The sequence below is a fragment of the Tasmannia lanceolata genome, unplaced genomic scaffold (assembly GCF_043159265.1).
Source record: "Tasmannia lanceolata isolate RefF3 unplaced genomic scaffold, GAP_Taslan_0.1 ptg000009l, whole genome shotgun sequence".
Lineage (NCBI taxonomy): Eukaryota > Viridiplantae > Streptophyta > Magnoliopsida > Canellales > Winteraceae > Tasmannia > Tasmannia lanceolata.
In genome coordinates this window covers 16,131-42,279 of record NW_027518686.1, presented here as the reverse complement: position 1 = coordinate 42,279, position 26,149 = coordinate 16,131, and the positions used below count along the sequence as shown (strand labels likewise).

The window sequence follows — 26,149 nt, the reverse complement described above, 5'->3', positions numbered from 1 at the left end:
TCAAATCACGAGACCCCCCTCAAAGAGAGAAGCAAACTGAAGCATTTTATGCCTTGCTAAAGCCAACCCAATCTCAACCCCCTTCTTTGTCTCTGCTCTTTGCGAGTGACATTGCACCCGTTCCCTCTATCGATATCACCTCCACCTTCTTCGCCCTACCCCATCCGAAATCGGTCTCGTAGACACAAAATCTCGGTGAACCGGCCACGGATACGGCCAATTCGCCCGACAAAGCAAAACACTTTGGAATCCAAAGCTCAGCACCTATCAAAACATTTTTCTCTATTCCATGAATCGCTCTTCAAATCGCCTCCGATCCCACCACCAACCCGTTCTCTCCACCCAAATTGCTTGGATTTACCTCGGCGAAACAAATTCCTATACAGTTCCCAAAATATGCAAGGGGCAGGGGTGGGTCCAAGCGGGCCCTGCAATCCACAGCAAAAGCAAAATGGACTCTTTTGTCCCCGACGACCATACAAACTTTTACTAGGCAAATCCACACATAAGCACAGGTTAGCACGAATGAGGAGTAATGGGAGGGTTCCCAACTCGGTCCATGACCCGCTGCCGGAGACTTTTTAGGTCGGCTCGAGCTAGCACGAATGTAGCTCGAACCACATCTGGGTCCTCAGTCTTTTCCACTTTCAATTCCCCCATATTCTCATCAACATTCACTTTTTCCATTTCCATGTAGATCTTTCTCTTGATCTCTTCGAAACTTGCATCAAAGGTCCTGTCAATGATCGGGAGCGATGTAATAAGGTAGAGGCCTCCTCCGGCCCTACAAATGGACGCCCAAGATTTCATGAAATGGATAGAGCTGCTCCCATCAGCCGCTACGTGGTTTATAGACATCCCAATACAGATGCCAGAGTTGGGGAATAGGGTGACTTGCAAGCAGGGGCGATGCCAGAAATTTTGCACAAGGGGGGCAAAAATTATAGTAATTTTTTTATCTATCTTAAAATTAAGATAGAAAAAATTTCTATCTGAAATTTTGCACGAGAGGGCAAAAATTATAGTAAATTTTGCACAAAAAAGGGAGATAAAAATGGTAAAATTAAAATTTTAAACTTATTTTCTATCTTAGGGAGGATTGGAAAGGGGGGCAAATTTTTTAAAAAAGGGGGTAAAGATAAAAAAATATTAAAACATAAAGGTATTTTTTTTTTCCAAAATACTAAGGGGGGCAATTGTCCCCCTTTCCTCTCATGTGGCATCGCCCCTGCTTGCAAGGCTAGTATGGGCATTTTTTCCGCCTCGGACATGGATAGATGGGGGACTAGATGATGGAATTCGGTTACTTTTCGGGCTAGGTTTGTGGTGAGTAGATGGAAATCGGCATCCGACTCAGCAATGGTTAATGGGACCGAATCACCATTCATGTAACTGATCTCGCGATCACCTGTTTTCAGAGAGTAAGTTATGTGCCCAGCGAGAGGATAGAAGAGTTGGAGAGAGAGTGAGAGGGAGTGTTTAAGGTTAGGAAGGTGGGTGTGTAGGAAGTGAGTAGTGGGGTGGGGATATTGATAAAAGAAGAGTCGTTGGACAGGGGTTAGGGCTAATTTTAGCCATTGGACGTCGAAGAAGGTGAGAAGGACCGAGTTATCAGTGACCGAGCCGGGTGGGGGAGACACTTGAATCTGCTCGAGCACTTGCATTGTGTGAGTTGGAGCCATGGAGAGAGGACTAAGTCAGAAAAATAGGCAAAAGGTGTGGAGGCTTTTCTATTACCAAAACCTAAGCACGACCAAATACTATTTATATACTATGGAGGGGGGTAGGGCTGCAACACGGTCGGGTTGGGTCGGGTTTTTCAAAACCCTAGCCCAACCCTGAATCCCATTTTCAAAACCCTAGCACTTCTGTCTTATCTGGCAATTGACCGTCAGAAACTCTTATCCCTCCTCCAAAGGGAAGAAACCCCTTCTCCAACCCTACATTGCTTTCCCCACCATTCCCCCAAAACCTCTCGGGCCAAAAACTATAGGGCTCCTCCCACAACTTGGGGTCATGGTGCACTGCATAAATGTTCGCCATCACTTCCGTGCCGACCCTCACCGTCTCTCCCATCAACTTTGTGTCCTTCGCCACCATGTGAGGCATAGCCAATGGCGCTATCGGTTTCATCCTCATTGTCTCCTTCACCACGGCTTGTAGATAGTGCAACTTACTCATGTTGGGTATATAGTATAACCTAAATATGTTCTAATATGAGCCCAATAAGATAATGGACCGGTGTAGTGGGCCTACATGGGCTAGAATCCAATAACCAGTCAATAACCCTAGTGTATCTCTATATATAGGGGCTGGAGGCAACAAACTAGTTATTCCAAACTAGATACCTAGGGTGTAATGCTTCAAGCAACCTTGCTTGACTCTAACAACTCATCTCTTCAATCCTCACCACCCCCTCGTGGTTGCTAAGCAATTTTGGGGAAACCCACTTGGCGGCTCACTTTTTGCGGGAGAGAAAATCCACCTTAGATGAATTCAAATGAATTAGACAAAATCTACTTAAAAATGATTCTGTGTGGCTGTTCTATCCTTGTTTAATTGACCAATTGTAGAAGGGTTTAATTTAAAAAAGGAGGGTTTCTAGTTCAAAACATTCTAGACTTTAGTTTAGTGAATTGCTACGCAATTTCATGGAAAGTCATTTCCCGGCTCACTTTTTAGCAGATTTTGTCTTGTTCATTTAATTCGAGGAAAGTTATTAGAGCTTAAGCAACTGTTGTTGATTTAGGATTTAATGAAAAGAATGATTACGCAAAAAGTTACTTCTAATATCAATGGTCTAAGGATGTTTTGGGTCCCACAAGGGGGCATGATGACCATTGATCCTGTGGAAGATAAATAAGATATTGGTCATATCCTAAACAGACATCCCTTGCGTAAGATAATGGACTACATAATCCTTTCTTGGTTGAACCCTAAATGGTATTTGTTGGATCAAGGGCCTAGGCCATCCGATCAAGTTGTTCTCAATGGCATTTTGGCCCTACTTATGCCTGTAGTTAAGATCAACGGATTAGATCATATACAAGAAGCTGAGGTGGGCCCATGGGTATCTTTTATGAAGGTTGGTAACAATTGCGGCAACAACATTTTTTTTTATTGCAGGACATTTACCGACGGTCCCTAAAATGTGTTGGTATGATTTTTACCAGCGGATTTTATGGACTGCCGGTATATATTCGCTGGTAAAAAAAAAGTGGGTTTATACCGATGGTCCCTAAAACCAGGTGGTATATAGTGTTTTTACAGGCAGACAATAAGAGCCACCGGTATATGTCCCCGGAAAATACTACAAGAAAAAAGCATAGAAATTTAGTAATTTTATTCACTGGAGATCTATTTATGAGTAATTTCAATTACCGGCAGTCTATTTTGTGTGTGTGAGAGAGAGAGAGAGACTAGTTGTACCAATGTAGTACCGGTCAACAACTGGCAAATGTGAGGGATCAATTTATCCTGGAAGGGGCGAATTTATCACAGCCCTAAAAATATTTTAAAAATATTATAAGCGTATATCAAAATTCGTTCCTAAAATTATAATTTTTGGTATATTAAAATATTTTAGAAATATTGTTAGTGGCGGATTTCTAAATCCATCCCTAAAAATGTAATTTTTGTATATTAAAAATATTATAAAAATATAAAAATATATTGTTAGCGACGTCGCTAATACTATATTTTTTGTGACAGATTTCAAAAGCCGTCCCTAGATGTCTACTAATGGAGACAGTACTAATTTCCTACACAGTAAATCTTTTAGGGACATGATAAATGTGTCCCTTTTCATCACCAGGGACACCCAGCAACAGTGTATCAATGACTGCAAAGGGGCTAATGTACTTCATGTCAGAGGATTCAATGGATTTGATTTCCACGTACACTGCAGTTAGGTATCCCTGGTGATGAAAAGGGGTGCATTTATCATTTCCCATCTTTTATTGTGATTGATTTTGGGGGAAGGTTATAAATCCGTCCCTAAAACGGGTTCAAGGGTTTTTCTTTTAGTGGTTAGATTTTCCTTCAGAATCAAGCCAAGAGAAAAACAAACGAAAAGTAAAGGGCAGTTTTTACTCTCACTCTTTTTTTTTTTGCTCGGTATAGGCTACTGATATTGGCACTACCCTATTTTAATAATTGCACAAGCTCAGCTTGTCTTTTCTTCTTTAAAATAGCTGTCAATTCCCAAAAAGCTTTCAAAAGCGAATTTAAAAAGAAAAGACAATCTGACTGTCTCCCATTATTAAAACATGGTACTGCCAATCATGGTTTTAACATGATTTGACGTCAAAAAGCATTAAGTTGCCCACTGTTCACATTTTAAGGGGCGTGAATGCGTACTCCAGGGAGAGTGAAAATATCATTGCCCTTTATTTATTACAAAATTTTGGCCGAAATTTTAGTCATTTCGAAATTTCAGTAATTTCGGTTGAAATTTTGGGGAAATAATAAAAAATAAAAAGAGAGATTTTTTTTGTTGAATTTCCTAAAATTTCCTAAAATTTTTGATAAAGTACTATTTCGGGTATGTTTGATTTTGGTTTCGGTTCGACCGTAACCCGACCAAAACTGGAAATTTCGGACTAAAATTTCAGATTTCGGTCGAAACTTAAAACCATCGTGCTAATATCAATAGCCTTCTTTAAATTATGTCATTTAACTTATAGCTACATCTACTCAACTTTCATCCAAACGGAGTAGTTGTTAGTTATCACCTAATGACTCCCATGTTGGAAACAATCCATATTCTGGAAAAATTTGTTGCTATATTTATTAATGTTAAATGAAAAACTAAAAGGGACATGTTTCCACTATGTCATGAGTACAAGATTAGAACTTTCTCTCATCACCCTTTCTCTCTCCTAATACCAATTCATATCTAACTAAATCAATCTAAACAATAATTGGAATACATTAATTTGTAAATATCTTCTGATGTTCTTCAAGTACCTTCGATGTTCCCTTCTGTCGCTTCGGCTCATGATTCTGACCATTAGGAACCTGTTCATTGCCAAGGGATATAAAGAAAGAGATGGGATCTCTAGAAGGATCCATCAGTACAAGTATATATGTAATAAACTGAATCAAAAGAATAAAACAAGATTAAATGATAACATGAAAATGTCTTGAAGCAAATAGTGCCATTTACTAAACAAAAGATGCATGAAAGCACCCTCTACGAATCATCCACAAGCGATTCACCTGCTCCGCTGACTTTGGAAGAGCTTGTATAGGCGTCGCCGGTGAGATACGCAGGAGAGGATCAGAAGTCTTCTGCAATCCTCAACTTCAAAGCACTTGAGTGTCTCTCCAAAGCTTGGACACCAAGTATTCCTACGAAGCTCTAAGGAATAAGAGACCTGACTTGCTTGAGAAAACTAAAAGAAATCTTTTGAAAAACTTTAATTGGGATCATTCAAGAGAACTTAGAAAGAGAACCAACGAGAGCACATAAGAGAATACCAAATGAGGCTTGGGGGTGTGCTATTTATAGAGTTCCAAATATATCTCTTGAGTTAAGAAATAATGAATGTTAGTTAAGGGTGAGTTATCTTCACACGGGTTAATGGTGAGTTTAATGATAGAGAAAATGAACCATGCACATGTCCATTCGTGTAATAATTACGTTGAACAAAAATCGAACATGTGCTTTACATATGCATATATGCAATAAGTGCATACATTGAACATAAAATATAATCCCCGGTTTACATGTGCACAATGCTCTCTAAATAAATACCATTAACCAATTACCTTTTAACCCTTAATTTTTGTCATTTATGCCCCTTCTCTTGATTCCAATTCCCAAGTTTGTCCTTCATTAATTTTTGACAAATTCAAACATGTTTGACTTTAAGAATATTAAATTATATAAGTTCTTATTTATATACTTTATATATATATATATATATATATATATATATATATATATATAATCTTTCATATGAGGGCAAACTTAGGATAAAATAAACATTTTTGAAACCAAATATTTGTTACAAAAAACATGGCTTTAATAACCAAGGCTCCGGGACTTTCTCAAGCTTGTTAGGTCATATCCCAAAGTTCTTCACTATGTCTTGCTCATAGCGTGCTCAGAGGTGCATTAGAAGTATGACAGCATCCTGATTCACACATGGGCTGCACTGGCCTGTCACTAGCAACTAAGGGAGTTAATCTTATCACTCCCATAAGCCTGAGCTCATTTTGGACATACCTAATGTGTCCACACTTTACCCTAGGATCTCTATCCCAGTGTGGTAGGTGGTCCATAGGTAAGTAGCATGCACACTTGCTACTAACGGCTCTATTGTCATCAAGTATTTTCATGCTTGGTTAGAACATGTTCTTTAAATATCACAAATATTGAATTACCAAAATACTATTTTATTAATAAGAGCAAGTAAGGCGACTAAATCTTACATCCCACCCACCAATAGTTTTTATAGTTTATTTATATTTATATTGAAAATGGCATTTCCACCACTTTCTCAACATTTTAGCCCCTCTTTCTTACTAAGCTTAAAAGCCTTTGGGGGTGACCACATCATGTTCAGTTGTTTCGAGGCAAGATGGGGGCTACTAGCGGGGTCTTCATCACCACAACAAAGTTTAGAACCTCGGTCATATTTGGCAGTTGACCGTCAACAGCTCTTAACCAGCTAAAAGCGTTGACCAAATTAGCAACGACAAAGGGAACTTGAAGCTTAGCCAACTCCATTCCTGCACAAACTCTCATCCCTCCTCCAAAGGGAAGAAACCCCTTCTCCAATCCTCCCTTACTCTCTCGTCCATTACCCCAAAACCTCTCGGGCCAAAAACGGTAGGGCTCCTCCCACAACTTGGGGTCATGGTGTACCGCGTAAATGTTCACCATCACATCTGTGCCGACCCCCACCGTCTCTCCCATCAACTTCGTCTCCTTCGCTACCTTGTGAGGCACCCCCAATGGCGCTATCAGTTTCATCCTCATTGTCTCCTTCACCACGGCTTGTAGATAGTGCAACTTACTCATATCTTCAATCCTCACCACCCTCTCTTGGTTGCAGCTTTCGTTGTTTATATTTGTAATCTCTTTGTAGAGCTTATCTTGGATTTGCGGATTGTGAATTAGGAATGCGAGTGCCCATAGAGTAGTGGAAGCGGTGCTATCCACGCCAAGAAGGAACAGTTCAAACAAGCTGAAGATCGTGACTTGTTCCGGAAAGTTTTTTGACAGGAGGAAGTGCAGGTAGGAATTCGGAGGTGGCGAGGAGAGGTGTGGGCGTATCAGTTTTTCAATGTTTAGCTTCACTTCGGTGAGCTGTTTGGAGGCTCGGTTGAGAAAAGGGATGTGCCGAGCGATCGGAAATGCATCCACGATATGACCATGGCTGCTTAATCCGATAACATCTTCCACTGCTTTATCCTTCCCAACCAAGAATGATTCATCTTTGAAATCAGATCCAAAACAAAGGCGACTCAGTAGTCAGACCGACGTTAGCCTTATATGATGGAACGACTTGACGATGCCGGAATTCCTGTTGGCTTTCTCTTTCATGTTCTGAATCATGAGGCGTATGTCGCTTTCTTGCAACTAGGTTTGGGATGAGATGTTGAGAGGGCCAAGAGGGCCGTTTTGAAGGCCTCGTCGAAGTGCCTGCCAATGAGAGCCGGCATCGGAGGAAGAAATTGTGTTCCCATTTGCAGTGAGAAGTCTAATGGTGAATGGAATGCTACGAGCTGCATAGTCACCCGATTTGTTGACTAGCACTTCCCAAGCGAGCTCGATATCGCTTACTATGATCATCGGCCACCAACTTCCTAACCAAATTGTCATCACATCGCCATGGATTTTAGCTAGTTTGGCCAGTGTGACATGGATCAAATCTCCACCATTGGATAGCTGGTGCATATTTCCGATTATCGGCAGTTTCTTCGGTCCTCCCGGCCATTTCATTGTGTTTCTTGCCGGCGATCTGAACAGTAATCTTGTCAATAAGAGGGAGATTGCCACAGTTGTTGTTAGGACTCCAATCCATTTCTCCATGTCTTCTTGGTTTCTTGATCTTTCGCTAGATCATCTCCTTACAACTTTCTTTTATATTACGTAAGCTTACCTAACATGTTGTCCAGACATCAAACTTTTGCTAGGCAATTTTGGGGAAAGCTTACCTAACATGTTATTCAGATGAATTCAAATGAACAAGACAAAATCTACCTAAAAATGACTGTGTGGCTGTTCTCTCCTTCTTTTAAATGAGCAATTGTAGAATATTTTAATTTAAAAAGGGATATTTTAAAAATCTATATTAGCAACCGTCCTTTTTTAAATGACCAATTGTAGAATATTTTAATTTAAAAAAATTATTTTAAAAATCTATATTACAACCCTCCTTTTTTAGATGACCAATTGTAGAATATTTTAATTTAAAAAAGGAGGGGGTTGTAATGTCAAAACATTGGAGACTTTAGGGTAGGGTCGGGCCGGGTTAGGGTACCCGAGGCATTAACCCAGAACCCGACCCGATCTGAGTCAGGGTCTAAAAAAATGAACCCCGACCCACCCTCAGGGTTGGAAAATCCAGCCCTGACCCTGTTCGGGCTCAGGGCGGGTTAGGACTGACAGAGCCAAACTTGCACCCCTAGTGGGGGATCCTTGCACCCCTAGTGTCTTGTACAGAGTTTTTATACGGTGGTCTACCGTCCAAATGACAAGGGAAAGGTGTCAAAACCCTGCCCGTTGATCAAATATCAATGGGCAGGGTTTTGACACCCTCCCCTTGTAATTTGGACTGTCGGCCACCATATAAATTCTCGGCATGTGCACACATTGCATCTCCTTCGTATATAAATATCATTTCCTCGTGGTGCACACACTGTAAATAAATGTTATTTCCACATGCTAGAACGTGTCTTCTATAACAAAAACCTGTTGCCCCATACTAGCCTTCTAAGTCAACCAAATATTATTTCCTCTACCAACTTCGGACAATGAAAAAATACCCATACTAGCCTTGCAAGTCACCATATTCCACAACTCCGGCATATGTTTCGGGATGTCGATCGATACCCCAGCTGACGTGGTTCTAGCCATGTTCGTGCTGGCTCGGGCCGGCCTCAAGAGACTATGGCAGTGGGTCTTGACCCGAGTTGGAAGCCGTCCAATTACTCGTTATTCAAGGTAAATTACGTGTATGTATGGATTTTCCTAGGATTTACCTAAATTGAGACAACAGATTCTAGCATGTGGGCCTTAAGAACATACATAAATTGAGACAAGCTAGAATATCCCGAGCATACATAAATTGAGACAAAAAAGACCTTTTGGATATATTGAGTGGCATTAGTAAAACTATAATCATTGTCAATGGAATTAATACCGTAACAAATTTTTATACATATACAACTCTTAATAATATATGATGTACTTATTTAGTGCTGGGAGGTTCTATTCGGTTAAGTGACCTTTTTTTTTTTTTTCCTTGTTTTTTTTTATGGGTAAGCTGGGGTTAGGCAAGACCCCTACCGGGTTCATAGATGAATAAATAAGAACATCAGGAGGGCCTTAAGAGCCAAAACAGAGGGAGGAAAATCCCAAAACAAGAACAAATGAAACTTGCAACCGATGCTTACAATCTTAAAAACAGAGTTCCATTTCGGTCTTCGTCAACGGCCGAGAGAAGAAGGGGGGGAGCAAACAACACTTGGGAGGGGCAACCTTTCCATGGGAATGATCTTTGGGAAAGGAGGTCAGCAGTAGAGTTACCTTCTCGCCATATATGGGTGATGCGCCATTCATTGAAATGCGAAAGGAGGTCCCGGATATGAATAATCACATCCGGTTAAGTGACTTTTGGCCTCTCAACAAGTGCATGTTCTTGCAAAATAAGTCTGTTCTTCGAAAAACAACATTAAACATTGGTCTTTCCTACCGAACAACAAGAAGGTTGTGGATATCAAAACCAAAAGTTGATAATTAAGTTCAAATCACGAGACACCCCTCAAAGAGAGAAGCAAACTGAAGCATTTCATGCCTTGCTAAAGCCAACCCAATCTCAACCCCTTCTTGTCTCTGCTCTCTGCAAGTGACATTGCACCCGTTCCCTCTATCGATATCACCTCCACCTTCTTCCCCTACCCCATCCGAAATCGGTTCGTAGACACGAAATCTCGGTGAACCGGCCACGGATACGGCCAATTCGCCCGACAAAGCAAAACACTTTGGAATCCAAAGCTCGGCACCTATCAAAACATTTTTCTCCATTCCATGAATCGCTCTTGGAATCGCCTCCGATCCCACCACCAACCCGTTTTCTCCACCCAAATTGCTTGCATGTGCCTTGGCGAAACAAATTCCTATACAGTTCCCAAAATATGCAAGGGGCAGGGGTGGGTCCAAGCGGGCCCTGCAATCCACAGCAAAAGCAAAATGGACTCTTTTGCCCCGACGACCTTACGAACTTTTACTAGGCAAATCCACACATAAGCACAGGTTAGCACGAATGAGGAGTAATGGGAGGGTTCCCAACTCAGTTCGACTCGGTCCATGACCCGCTGCCGGAGACTTTTTAGGTCGGCTCGAGCTAGCACGAATGTAGCTCGAACCACGTCTGGGTCCTCAGTCTTTTCCACTTTCAATTCCCCCATATTCTCATCGACATTCACTTTTTCCATTTCCATGTAGATCTTTCTCTTGATCCCTTCGAAACTTGCATCGAAGGTCCTGTCAATGATCAGGAGCGATGTAATAAGGGAGAGGCCTCCTCCGGCCCTACAAATGGATGCCCAAGATTTCATGAAATGGATAGAGCTGCTCCCATCAGCCGCTACGTGGTTTATAGACATCCCAATACAGATGCCAGAGTTGGGGAATAGGGTGACTTGCAAGGCTAGTATGGGCATTTTTTCCGCATCGGACATGGATAGAGGGGGGACTAGATGATGGAATTCGGTTACTTTTCGGGCTAGGTTTGTGGTGAGTAGATGGAAATCGGCATCCGACTCAGCAAGGTTAATGGGACCGAGTCACCATTCATGTAACTGATCTAGTGGTCACCTGTTTTCAGAGAGTGAGTTATGTGCCCCGCGAGAGGATAGAAGAGTTGGAGAGAGAGTGAGAGGGAGTGTTTAAGGTTAGGAAGGTGGGTGTGTAGGAAGTGACTAGTGGGGTGGGGATATTGATAAAAGAAGAGCCGTTGGACAGGGGCTAGGGCGAATTTTAGCCATTGGACGTCGAAGAAGGTGAGAAGGACCGAGTTATCAGTGACCGAGCCGGGTGGGGGAGACACTTGAATCTGCTCGAGCACTTGCATTGTGTGAGTTGGAGCCATGGAGAGAGGACTAAGTCAGAAAAATAGGCAAAAGGTATGGAAGCTTTTCTATTACCAAAACCTAAGCACGACCAAATACTATTTATATACTATGGTGGGGGGTAGGGCTGCAACACAGTCGGGTTGGGTCGGGTTTTTCAAAACCCTAGCCCAACCCTAGATCCCATTATCTCGGCCCTGACCCGCTCTGACCCTAAGTCAGGGCCGAAAAACCTCAACCCATTGCCCGCCCTACAGGGCTCAATGCTGGCCCGGCCCGCCCTGACTGGCCCTGATTGGGCAGGGCCGGCCCGGCCGTAATTGACCCCAGTGCAAATACCTGTTAAGAGTGCCAAAAGTAAAGCAACCACTTATCATATAGAACAAAATGATCAATAAACAGAGAAAGGGAACAAAATAAGACAATATTAATTCAACAACATGACGGGCAACCGAGACAATTAATAATAATAATCTAAAGAAACATCAATCCAAGATAATAGAAAACGTTAGCAAAAGAAACATGCACAGATGGTTCAATTCTATAATAGAAAACATAAGGTCGGGCCGGGTTAGGGTACCCGAGGCATTAACCCAGAACCCGACCCGATCTGAGCAGGGTCTAAAAAAATGAACACCAACCCGCTCTCAGGGTTGGAAAATCTAGCTCTAACCCTGTTCGGGCTCAAGGCGGGTCAGGGCTGACAGGGCCAAACTTGCACCCTAAGTGGGGGATCCTTGCACCCCTAGTGGGGGGATCCGATGGATGCACATAAAAGCAAACTATAAAAAGATTAAAATAATCTAGCATACATCCCTCCACACTAGAACTCTATGATCAAAATAAACAACAAGAGATCATATCTTTCCAACCGTTTCTAAACAAGAAATAGGGATTGTTTTTTCACTAGTTTTTAAGGATTTTTTTATGGTTGCCAAATATACCAATTGGGCCCAAGAGTATACCAAGGAATAACTTTTCATGGTTGCCAAAGCTAGGGCTGTTCACTATACGGTTAAACCCGGTTAAACCCGAAATAACCGATCGAACCGAATTTGGTCGGTTATTTCGGTTCAGTTATGTGATGCTTCAGTTAGGATCACCCCCCAATGGCCCCACGCCCCTGGTTCTATGCTCAAGTGCGGCTAAGCCGTGACCAAGGCGGTCATGAAGGCAAACAAGAGAGAGAAAAGGCGGAAGAAGCAATTACAAAGAGACCTTAAGGGGGGAAGAAAATCGAAAACCACTAGCTACTCATGCTCGAGCAAGATGGTCCGCTCTCCATTTGCTGATTTCCTAACATATTGCTTCCTCACTGACACCGAAATTCAGGTCAAAATTTCGAAATTTGGGACGAAATATGACGAAATCAACATAACGCCTATTTTATCTTGTATAGAATTTCGGCCGAAATTTTGAGAAGATATTAAATAATTATAAAAAAAAATTAGACTTTCAGGTGAAATCCCTTAAATTTCGGGATAAGCAAAATTTGTATCCTGAAATTACTTCCCATTCTATGTTACTTCCCATTCTATTCTACATTTTTTTGTCTTTACCTAAAATTCATCAATAAAATATTCCTATCTTATCAGTTTTCACCAGACGAATATTTTGATAATTTCCTATGAGATACTAGTACTTTCATTATTTTTTATAAGATAAGTATATGTTAATAATTTCTTACAAATATGAGAAACATTTTTTGTGGCATTATTTATTTATTTTTTTCAATTTTTTTCCTATTTTTTTCAATATTTTCAAATTTTCCTCAAATTGGACGTAGATAGACAAATTTACCAATGATACACAAACATCAAAACCCTACTTCGCTTGCAGGGAAAGGAACCAACACTACATGAGGCTTCTCTACTGCCAAAGAAGCCATGTTTTGTTTTTGGCTTCACTTTGGTTTCGTTTTAGGTGGGTCTTATGTATGGTTTGGAAGAATGGGTAGAGACTCTTTGGTTTGGGTGATGGGCTCCTTTAAAGAAGTGACTTTGGACAACTTTTTTCAACCTAAGAACTTTCACCTAATTGGAAAATCACAATCCAAGATCAATTGTAAAAATATTTTAGGTTCTAAACTTAGAGGTTGCACTTTAGGTTCCCCAATAGAATCTTAGAGCCCAAACTTCACAAATATACTGAAAATGCAACTTAGGTCCATTGCATTAGATCTAGGTTCATATAGCATAGGTCATTTTAAGTCAAATCAATTAATCAAATTCAACTTAAATTAAATCTCATCAAATCTCATCAAATGTCAAATCACTCATATAGGCATCTAAGCATTCTAGCTAGGCATTTAGGATCATCACTCCTGGCCCGCATGAGTCTAAACTGTGAACGGCCAAATCATTAGTAATATTTAGACTTTTCAAATAAAACTCACAATTACCCCCTTTAGTTAAAACTTAAACAACTAAGGTATTTAAAAGGTAAAGTCTGACTTTCGTCAAGCAAGATCGGTGATGTACACTTCGTGCGGTATACCTTCCGACCTCGTAACCAGGTAACTTACCCAGAACTCAAAACGTAGACCAAATTAACAGAGTTAATCATGGGTCCTAGATCCTTAATCTAGGTGGCAACTCTGGTCAGTTGCTTCTTTCGTGAAGTTAGGATTTTTAACCTAAATTTATGGAAAAAGCAACCATATTCAAATCCAATGGACAAAAGCGCTATCATCATAAAAATACACACCCTCGTGGGACCGACCTCCGGGATGGGATCCACACAATAGCCTTCTTTAAATTATGTCATTTAACTTATAGCTACATCTACTCAACTTTCATCCAAACGGAGTAGTTGTTAGTTATCACCTAATGACTCCCATGTTGGAAACAATCCATATTCTGGAAAAATTTGTTGCTATATTTATTAATGTTAAATGAAAAACTAAAAGGGACATGTTTCCACTATGTCATGAGTACAAGATTACAACTCTCTCTCATCACCCTTTCTCTCTCCTAATACCAATTCATATCTAACTAAATCAATCTAAACAATAATTGGAATACATCAATTTGTAAATATCTTCTGATGTTCTTCAAGTACCTTCAATGTTCCCTTCTGTCGCTTCGGCTCATGATTCTGACCATTAGGAACCTGTTCATTGCCAAGGGATATAAAGGATCTCTAGAGGGATCCATTAGCATAAGTATATATATGTAATAAACTGAATCAAAAGAATAAAACAAGATTAAATGATAACATGAAAATGTCTTGAATCAAATAGAGCCATTTACTAAACAAAAGATGCATGAAAGCACCCTCTACGAATCATCCACAAGCGATTCACCTGCTCCGCTGACTTTGGAAGAGCTTGTATAGGCGTCGCCGGTGAGATACACAGGAGAGGATCAGAAGTCTTCTGCAATCCTCAACTTCAAAGCACTTGAGTGTCTCTCCAAAGCTTGGACACCAAGTATTCCTACGAAGCTCTAAGGAATAAGAGACCTGACTTGCTTGAGAAAACTAAAAGAAATCTTTTGAAAAACTTTAATTAGAATCATTCAAGAGAACTTCGAAAGAGAACCAACGAGAGCACATAAGAGAATAACAAATGAGGCTTGGGGGTATGCTATTTATAGAATTCCAAATATGTCTCTTGAGTTAAGAAACAATGAATGTTAGTTAAGGGTGAGTTATCTTCACACGGGTTAATGGTGAGTTTATTGATAGAGAAAATGAACCATGCACATGTCCATTCGTGTAATAATTACGTTGAACAAAAATCCAACATGTGCTTTACATATACATAAATGCAATAAGTGCATACATTGAAAATAAAATATAATCCGTGGTTTACATGTGCACAATGCTCTCTAAATAAATACCATTAACCAATTACCTTTTAACCCTTAATTTTTGTCATTTATGCCCCTTCTCTTGATTCCAATTCCAAAGTTTGACCTTCATTAATTTTTGACAAATTCAAACATGTTTGACTTTAAGAATATTAAATTATATAAGTTCTTATATATATATATATATATATATATATATATATATATATATATATATATATATATATATATATATAATCTTTTATATGAGGGCAAACTTAGGATAAAATAAACATTTTTGAAACCAAATATTTGTTACAAAAAACATGGCTTTAATAACCAAGGCTCCGGGACTTTCTCAAGCTTGTTAGGTCATATCCCAAAGTTCTTCACTATGTCTTGCACATAGCGTGCACAGATGTGCATTAGAAGTATGACAGCATCCTGATTCACACATGGGCTGCACTGGCCTGTCACTAGCCACTAAGGCAGTTAATCCTATCACTCCCATAAGCCTGAGCTCATTTTGGACATACCTAATGTGTCCACACTTTACCCTAGGATCTCTATCCCAATGTGGTAGATGGTCCATGGGTAAGTAGCATGCACACTTGCTACTAACGGCTTTATTGTCATCAAGTATTTTCATGCTCGGTTAGAACATGTTCTTTAAATATCACAAATATTGAATTACCAAAATATTATTTTATTAATAAGAGCAAGTAACGCGACTAAATCTTACATCCCACCCACCAATAGTTTTTATAGTTTATTTATATTTATATTGAAAATGGCATTTCCACCACTTTCTCAACATTTTAGCCCCTCTTTCGTACTAAGCTTAAAAGCCTTTGGGGGTGAGCACATCATGTTTAGTTGTTTCGAGGCAAGATGTGGGCTACTAGCGGGGTCTTCATCACCACAACAAAGTTTAGAACCTCGGTCATATCTGGCAGTTGACCGTCAACAGCTCTTAACCAGCTAAAAGCGTTGACCAAATTAGCAACGACAAAGGGAACTTGAAGCTTAGCCAACTCCATTCCTGCACAAACTCTCATCCCTCCTCCAAAGGGAAGAAACCCCTTCTCCAATCCTCCTTTACTCTCTCGTCCATTACCCCAAAACCTCTCGGGCCAAAAACGGTAGGGCTCCTCCCACAACTTGGGGTCATGGTGTACCGCGTAAATGTTCACCATCACATCTTTGCCGACCCCCACCGTCTCTCCCATCAACTTCGTCTCCTTCGCTACCTTGTGAGGCACCCCCAATGGCGCTATCGGTTTCATCCTCATTGTCTCCTTCACCACGGCTTGTAGATAGTGCAACTTACTCATATCTTCAATCCTCACCACCCTCTCTTGGTTGCAGCTTTCGTTGTTTATATTTGTAATCTCTTTGTAGAGCTTGTCTTGGATTTGCGGATTGTGAATTAGGAATGCGAGTGCCCATAGAGTAGTGGAAGCGGTGCTATCCACGCCAAGAAGGAACAGTTCAAACAAGCTGAAGATCGTAACTTGTTCCGGAAAGTTTTTGACAGGAGGAAGTGCAGGTAGGAATTCGGAGGTGGCGAGGAGAGGTGTGGGCGTATCAGTTTTTCAATGTTTAGCTTCACTTCGGTGAGCTGTTTGGAGGCTCGGTTGAGAAAAGGGATGTGCCGAGCGATCGGAAATGCATCCACGATATGACCATGGCTGCTTAATCCGATAACATCTTCCACTGCTTTATCCATCCCAACCAAGAATGATTCATCTTTGAAATCAGATCCAAAACAAAGGCGACTCAGTAGTCGGACCGACGTTAGCCTTATATGATGGAACGGCTTGATGATGCCGGAATTCCGGTTGGCTTCCTCTTTCATGTTCTGGATCATGAGGCGTACGTCGCTTTCTTGCAATTGGGTTTGTGATGAGATGTTGAGAGGGCCAAGAGGGCCGTTTTGAAGGCCTCGTCGGAGTGCCTGCCAATGAGAGCCGGCGTCGGAGGAAGAAATTGTGTTCCCATTTGCACTGAGAAGTCTAATGGTGAATGGAATGCTACGAGCTGCATAGTCACCCGATTTGTTGACTAGCACTTCCCAAGCGAGCTCGATATCGCTTACTATGATCATCGGCCACCAACTTCCTAACCAAATTGTCATCACATCGCCATGGATTTTAGCTAGTTTGGCCAGTGTGACATGGATCAAATCTCCACCATTGGATAGCTGGTGCATATTTCCGATTATCGGCAGTTTCTTCGGCCCTCCCGGCCATTTCATTGCGTTTCTTGCCGGCGATCTGAACAGTAATCTTGTCAACAAGAGGGCGATTGCCACAGTTGTTGTTAGGACTCCAATCCATTTCTCCATGTCTTCTTGCTTTCTTGATCTTTCGCTAGATCATCTCCTTACAACTTTCTTTTATATTACGTAAGCTTACCTAACATGTTGTCCAGACATCAAACTTTTGCTAGGCAATTTTGGGGAAAGCTTACCTAACATGTTGTTAAGATGAATTCAAATGAACAAAACAAAATCTCTCTTTTGACTGTGGGTTCCCTCCCTGGGGGGGGGGGGGGGATCCTTGCACCCCTAGTGGGGGGGATCCGATTCATGCACATAAATACATAATATCAGCTTATCCAATTACGGGATGTCTATGGATCCGTGCAGTGAACAAGGAAATTGACTGTGGGTTCCCTCCCATGTGCACTTTGCATTGGGAAAAAGCTTTATGTCCTTTTCCCAATGTGGTTGCAATAAACACCAAATCCTTCTCTATTTGTTTTCTTTTGATTTTTGTAGCTGGAATGAACTTATAATACATAATAGTCAACTAACTCTGACGGCGTGTTATAAAAAGCAAACTATAAAAAGATTAAAATAATCTACCATACATCCCTCCACACTAGAACTCTATGATCAAAATAAACAACAAGAGATCATATCTTTCCAACCGTTTCTAAACAAGAAACAGGGATTGTTTTTTCACTAGTTTTTAAGGATTTTTTTATGGTTGCCAAATATACCAATTGGACCCAAGAGTATACCAAGGAATAAATTTTCATGGTTGCCAAATATAGCTAGGGCTGTTCACTGTACGGTTAAACCCGAAATAACCCATCGAACCGAATTTGGTCGGTTATTTCGGTTCAGTTATGTGATGCTTCGGTTAGGATCACCCCCCAATGGCCCCACGCCCCTGGCTCTATGCTCGAGCACGGCTAAGCCGTGAACAAGGCGGTCATGAAAGCAAACAAGAGAGAGAAAAGGCGGAAGAAGCAATTACAAAGAGACCTTAAGGGGGGAAGAAGATCGAAAACCACTAGCTACTCATGCTCGAGCAAGATGGTCCGCCTCTCTATTTGCTGACTTCCTAACATATTGCTTCCTCACTGAAATCGAAATTCAGGTTGAAATTTCGAAATTTGGGACGAAATATGACGAAATCAACATAACGCCTATTTTATCTTGTATAGAATTTCGGCCGAAATTTTGAGAAGATATTAAATAATTATAAAAAAAAATTAGACTTTCAGGTGAAATCCCTCAAATTTCAGGATAAGCAAAATTTGTATCCTGAAATTACTTCCCATTCTATGTTACTTCCCATTCTATTCTACATTTTTTTGTCTTTATCTAAAATTCATCAATAAAATATTCCTATCTTATCAGTTTTCATGAGACGAATATTTTGACAATTTCCTATGAGATACTGGTACTTTTATTTTTTTTTATAAGATTAGTATATGTTAATAATTTCTTATAAATATGAGAAACATTTTTTGTGGCATTTTTTATTTATTTTTTTCAAATTTTTTCCTATTTTTTTTCAATATTTTCAAATTTTCTTCAAGTTGGACGTAGATAGACAAATTTACCAATGATACACAAACATCAAAACCCTACTTCGCTTGCAGGGAAAGGAACCAACACTACATGAGGCTTCTCGACTGCCAAAGAAGCCATGTTTTGTTTTTGGCTTCACTTTGGTTTCGTTTAAGGTGGGTCTTATGTATGGTTTGGAAGAATGGGTAGAGACTCTTTGGTTAGGGTGATGGGCTCCTTTAAAGAAGTGACTTTGGACAACTTTTTTCAAGTGTTAGCTGCCCTTGAATTGTTTGATGCTGCACATATTTCCCTTACATCTTACTCATCTTCGCATTAAAAGCGTTTCGTAACTGGCCATATCCCATTTTTTGGGCTTTGCCTTTGTCTTCTTGCGCTTGTGTTATGATTTGGGCTTTATTTTCCAATGAAATCCCTTTTTAAGCAGCCCTCATTAAAATATAAGATAAGATTAATTAGTTCCTCTTAGAAAACTCTACACAAATAAAATAGAGAAATTATATGATGCCTGACCGTCAAGTCACGTGAAGGTGATACTTCCAAAGTAGCACCCTTGATATTTGATCCAACAGCAGCATCTTAAAAAGTGGGCTGGGAGATATTGAGATCCCCTCTTCTCTTTTTTAGGCTCTATTCACTTCTTTTCCCTGGTGCTGTTTTCCTTGGAAAACAGCCTTTTTTTTCCCTGGCAAGACCTTGACAAGACAGAATTTCTGTGTTCACTTCTTTTCGAAGGAAAAATATTATCAGATGTGGAATTCCATATTTAATTGCTAAAAATGACGTGGAAATTGACTTTTTCCCTGTTACTCGAGATTTGGTTTCAAATTAAATATATCGGAAATAGGCTTTCCAAGGAAAACAAAACATTTTCCTTGACAGTTTTCCTAGATTCCTTTTCCTTCTGCCATGTCACCTGGAAAGGAAAGGAAAACGAAATCCTTTCATTTCCTTTTCGGGGAAGAAAAGAAGTGAACAGAGCCTTAGGGAAATAAGAGAGAGAAAGAGTAACTCCCCTTATTCATTTTATTTTGTAAAATAAAGGTTAGAAACTACCTAGTCAACTAAAAATTTCCCCCATACTTTTTCAAACCATCTCTTTTGGAAAATATCATTTCCCTGGGCTCTGTTCACTTCTTTTCCCCGGAAAGGAAAGGAAAGGATTTCATTTTCCTTTCCTTTCCAGGTGACATGGCAGAAGGAAAAAGAATACAGAGGAAAATGCTTCGTTTTGCCTGGAAAGCCTCTTTCCGATATATTTAATCGGAAAGCAAATCTCAAGTAACAAGGAAAAAGTCAATTTCCACATCATTTTTTAACTTTTAAATAAGAAATTCCACATCTGATAATAGTTTTACCTGGAAAAGAAGTGAGCACAAAAATTCTATCTTGTCAAGGTCTTGTCAGGAAAAAAAAGCCTGTTTTCGAGGGAAAACAACACCAGAGAAAAGAAGTGAACAGAGTATAAAACCCTGTAATTGGATATGCAGATTGGGAAGTGATATTATATTCTCCCTTTTTTTTTATAAGGAACATCCCACGTGGTGGAATAGAATTGTAACAAATACAATAGACGGATTCACACTTAGAAATGAGTGTACCCAAATAGCGCCTACCGCAGCCTATAAATTTTATTTCCTCCTGTTGCACGTCCCTTCAATAAAGACACCTCTTGCTTGGGTTTAAGTACTATAAAACCCTCACCCCTCCTTATTTTTTTTCAAGCCCTCTCTCTCTCTCTCTCTCTCTCTCTCTCTCTCTCTCTCACACACACACACACACACAGACAATGAAAGTGCTCGAGCAGATTCGAATTTCTCCACCACCTAACTCGGTGAGTGACAAATCGGTCCTCCTCACCTTTTTGGACATGTTTTGATACTGGGTACCCCCTGTCCAACGCCTCTTCTTTTACCAATATCCCCACCCAACAACTTGTTAATGATTTTGCATTTTTAAAATCATGTATATTACATGTTTTAGTGTTTTGGAAAATGTTTTATCAAAAGCGTTTGGGAAAAAGAAAAAGTTTTCTTGGAAATATTTGCTTTTACAAAAGGATGTAGAAGTGTAGTTGAAAAAGATAGTTCCACATCGGATGAGAGAAAAGAAAGAGAAGGGCTTATAAAGCACTACCTTTTCTAACTCTTGTTGATTGCACATTGGGTTGAACCCATGGTTGGACCCGCGGGACGGTGCAACGCACCGTTCGCACACGCGCACGCGCACGCGCGCGCGCGGCGTGGGCAATGGGCTATAGGGCGCATAGTGGCGCTTTATTGGCGCTTTTTTAGGCGCACTTTGCACTTTGCACGTACGCAACGTCGCGAGGAGCGATTGGAGCCTTTAATTTTTCCAGATTTGATCTGCACCGTTGGATCAAGATGAAGATGGACCGGTCGGATGGGTGGGTCAAATGGTTCGCAGGCCCATCAAGCCGAATGGTTCAGTTGGGTTGGGCTTCGGTTCGGGCCTAACGGTGGGCCCGTTTCGGTTCGGGCCTAACGGTCGGCCCAACGGGCCCATGACTCCAACGGTCAAAGGGTGTGATCAAATGGGTTGTGTCCCTTTCCCCAACGGTCATGTGCCAAGGGGGTGCGATCCACACCATAGATGATTGATCTAACGATGACTGGGTTGGAAAGAGGATTTTACTCAAGCCAACAGTCACATCTAGGATCGATCAGGACCGTTCAATATCAATGGGTGCGATCTAACGGTCAGATTTCAAACATTCTGGAAAGGTGCCCTGTAGAGGTGTTTTTCACACTGAAAAGACACCAGATGGTCTATAAAAATGTGCAAACTTCAGTCATTTGAAATAGAAATCGAATTGGCAATTCTGACTGACTTTACACTCTCTTCTACACTCCTACTAAAATCCCCAAGTATTTCTACATACTGTTTTTCTTTTGTTTACTGTTCTAGATACTGTTTTTCTGCAGAAACAGAATCTAGAGATTTCTCTAAGGCTTGAAATTTCGGAAGGGCATTTCGGGTTTGATTCCGCTAGTGCTACGCGTCATCAAACATTAGTAGGGCTTCCCTACTAGGCTTCATTGTATCTTAGAGGCAATTCGCGGATCCCCTTTGCACACTACTAGTGGGGGCGAATCTTGTCTTAAGGAAAGTGATATCACGCCTTGAAGCAACAAGTTTCTGTTTTCTATCATCAACAGTACCCTCAACAAATTTTCCAACAATCTTAAGACAATATTTACTACTGTTGTTTCAATGGCACTTTATTCAGTTCGTCAAATGACCCAAGACTTTGTCAAACTCGAACGTTTCGACAAAGGAAATTTCAAGCGCTGGCAGAAAAAGTTGCACTTCATTTTGACATCACTCAAAGTGGTCCATGTTCTCACCACTCTAAAGCCGTCAGCAAATGAAAATGAAACTTTGGCGGAGGCTCGTGCAAGGATGAAGTGGGAACAGGATGACTACATTTGCAAAGGGCATATCCTTAATGCTATGTCAGATACACTATTTGACATATATCAAGGCATGGGATCAGCAAGTGAAATCTGGAATGCACTTGAAGCCAAATACTTGGCGGAAGATGCCAGTAGCAAGAAATTCACTGTGAGTCAATTTTTAAATTTTAAAATGGTAGATGATAAGTCTGTTATTGATCAATTACATGAAATACAACATGTAATTAATCAAATTCATTTGCAAGGCATCCTTCTTGATGATTCCTTCATTGTCCCGTCAATTATTGACAAACTTCCACCAAATTGGAAAGACTTTAGAAAAAGTCTAAAACACAAGAAAGAGGAAATGTCTATTGAAGACTTGGCTCAATGCCTCAGGATTGAGGAAGAGTCAAGAATCAGAGACAAGAAAGAAAATGAAACTGTATCCTCTAAGATCCATTTGGTGGAAAATGTCAAGAATTCGAACCAACAAAGAAAAGGCAATTGGAAGAGAAACAAACACCCTGAAAAGAATACTAATAAGAATAAGAAAAGAAAGGGTGCTTGTTTCAACTGTGGCAAACCAGGCCATTACAAGAGTGAGTGCCGACTTCTTAAGGATAAGAAGTCGGGTGCACCAACAGACAAAGAAAAGTTTGTCGCCATGATTTCAGAGGCAAATATGCTTGAAGATGGCAATGATTGGTGGATTGACTCTGGTGCGACGATGCATGTCTGTAAAGACAGGAACCTGTTTTCAACTTATGAAACAGTTGAAGATGGAAGCGTGTTATACATGGGAAATTCGTCGACAGCAGAAGTCAAAGGGAAGGGCAAGGTGGAACTTGAGTTCACATCCGGCAAGCGACTCACTCTAACCGGTGTCTACCATGTACCAGAAGTTAGAAAGAACTTAGTGTCTGGAAGCATTCTCAACAAGAATGGCTTCAAACTTGTATTTGAATCTGACAAGTTCATTCTTTCTAAGGGGGGTACTTTTGTTGGGAAGGGATATATGTATGAAGGGATGTTCAAACTTAATATCAATAAAGTGAATGTCTTTGCTTATGTTTTGGATTCTTCTTTATCTTTATGGCATAATCGTTTAGGACATGTAAATACTAGGAAAATGAATGATATGGTTAAGTTAACCTTAATTCCTAAATATGAAAATGACTTAGTAGATAGATGTAAAACATGCATGCAAACCAAGATAATTACTAAGTCATTTCCTAAAGTAGATAGAACTTCTAACTTGTTAGATTTAATTCATAGTGATGTATGTGACATTCATAGTGTTCCCACAAAGGGAGGTAAAAAGTACTTTGTTACATTTATTGATGATTATTCTAAGTACTGTTATGTTTATCTACTTAGTCATAAAGATGAGGTTTTAGAAAAATTTAAGATTTATAAAACTGAAGTAGAAAACCAATGTATAACAAGCATTAAATGTCTCAGATCAGATAGAGGTGGTGAATATCACTTTCCTCATTTCTGTGAATCAGTAGGCATAGTCCATGAAACTTCTGCCCCTTATACACCACAACAAAATGGTGTAGCAGAAAGGAAGAATAGGACACTTACTGAAATGATTAATGCTATGCTTGTTAATTCTGGTTTAAATAAAAGTTTTTGGGGTGAAGCCTTACTTACAGCTTGTCACATTTTGAATAGGGTACCAAGTAAGAAATCTAATATAACCCCTTATGAATTGTGGAAGAAAAGGAAACCAAACTTAAGTTACCTTAAAGTTTGGGGTTGTAGATCTATAGTTAAAGTCCCTAAACCTAAGTTAAGGAAATTAGGTGAAAAGGGTATTGAGTGTATCTTTTTGGGATATGCTAGTCACAGTAAGGCCTATAGGTTCTTAGTTATAGAACCCAATGATTTTATAGATGTCAATACCATAATTGAATCTAGAGATGCCTTTTTCTATGAAAATAGGTTCACTTCAATTCCTAAAGAAATTGAACCTACAACTTCTGTAGATCATCATTTAGAATCACAAACAGAAGTTGGTGAACCTAGTGTACAACCTAGTAAAATAAGAAGAAGTTCAAGAGATAGAAGGGATAGGAGTTTTGGCCCTGACTTTGTAACCTACCTGGTAGAAGGGACAAGGGAAAAACTCCAAGGTTCTATCTTGTTAAACTTTAGCATAGAAAGTGACCCTCAAACCTATGGAGAAGCCATAAAGTCACAAGATGCTGCTTTTTGGAAAGAAGCAATTAATGACGAAATGGATTCTATCATGGGTAATAAAACTTGGATTTTGGTTGATCTACCACCTGGGTCTAAACCTATAGGATGTAAATGGATCTTCAAGAAGAAGATCAATGTAGATGGGACCATAGAAAAGTTTAAGGCAAGGTTAGTTGCCAAAGGGTTTACTCAAAAACCCGGTATTGATTACTTTGATACATATGCACCTGTTGCTAGGATTTCTACCATTAGAGTGTTGATTGCCCTTGCTTCCATATACAAACTTCACATTCACCAGATGGATGTTAAAACCGCATTCTTAAATGGTGAACTTGATGAAGAAGTGTATATGGAACAACCTGAGGGATTTATTCTGCCAGGCCAAGAGCATAAAGTATGTAAGCTTATCAAATCTTTGTATGGGCTTAAGCAAGCCCCTAAACAATGGCATGAAAGATTTGATAAAGTCTTAGTGTCAAATGGTTATAAGATACATGAATCAGATAAATGTATATACAGTAAATTTAAGGGCAGCAAAGGTGTTGTTATTTGTTTATATGTTGATGACATGTTAATTTTTGGTACTGATATTGCAAGCATTCAAAGTACTAAATCATATCTTTCTCAAAACTTTGATATGAAAGATATGGGTGAAGCTGATGTGATTTTGGGTATTAGAATCATAAGACAGGACAATGGTCTTATTCTAACACAATCACATTATATTGAGAAAGTTCTTAAAAAGTTTAACCATTTTGAATGTTCACCCATTTCAACACCTTTTGACCCAAATATAAAGTTGTATCTTAATACTGGCAGGACTATCTCTCAACTAGGGTATGCTAGTGTAATTGGTAGTCTTATGTATGCTATGACTTGTACTAGGCCAGACATAGCATATGCTGTAGGTAAACTTAGTAGGTTTACCAGTAATCCTAGTTTTTCTCATTGGAATGCAGTCTATAGAGTTTTAAAATATTTAAAGAAAACTATAGACTATGGTTTATGTTATAGTGGGTATCCAACTGTAATAGAAGGATACTCTGATGCTAGTTGGATAACTGAGCGTATAGACCATTTATCAACCAGTGGGTGGATTTTCACCCTTGGTGGGGGAGCAGTCTCCTGGGCCTCTAAGAAACAGACATGCATAACAACTTCAACTATGGAAGCAGAGTTTATAGCTCTGGCAGCATGCTGTAAAGAGGCGGAATGGCTTCGGAATTTGTTATTGGAAATTCCGTTATGGTCTAAACCAATGCCATCGATTTATGTCCATTGTGATAGTCAGGCCACACTATCAAGGGCATATAATCATGTTTATAATGGTAAGTCCAGACATATAGGACTTAGACATAGTGCTATAAGAGAGTTACTTACTAATGGAGTAGTAACTATTGATTTTGTGAGATCGAGCCAAAACTTGGCCGATCCATTCACTAAAGCTCTTGCAAGAGATCTGGTGTGTAAAACATCATTAGGGATGGGGTTAAAGCCATTAACCAATAGTCACCAATGATGGAACATCAACTCAACACTTGAATAAACATCAAGTCTTGAGTTCAATGAGTCCAAGTACATCATATGGAGTGACTGCAAGC

The 26,149-nt window shown here is 39.9% G+C and overlaps 2 pseudogenes; both read right to left on the bottom strand.

Annotated features, from left to right (window-relative positions):
- Positions 1 to 11,327, bottom strand: LOC143885757 (uncharacterized; annotated as a pseudogene).
- A 4,643-nt stretch (positions 11,328 to 15,970) lies between these two features.
- On the bottom strand, positions 15,971 to 17,445 carry LOC143885756 ((S)-canadine synthase pseudogene; annotated as a pseudogene).
- Between the last annotated feature and the right edge of the window lie 8,704 nt (positions 17,446 to 26,149).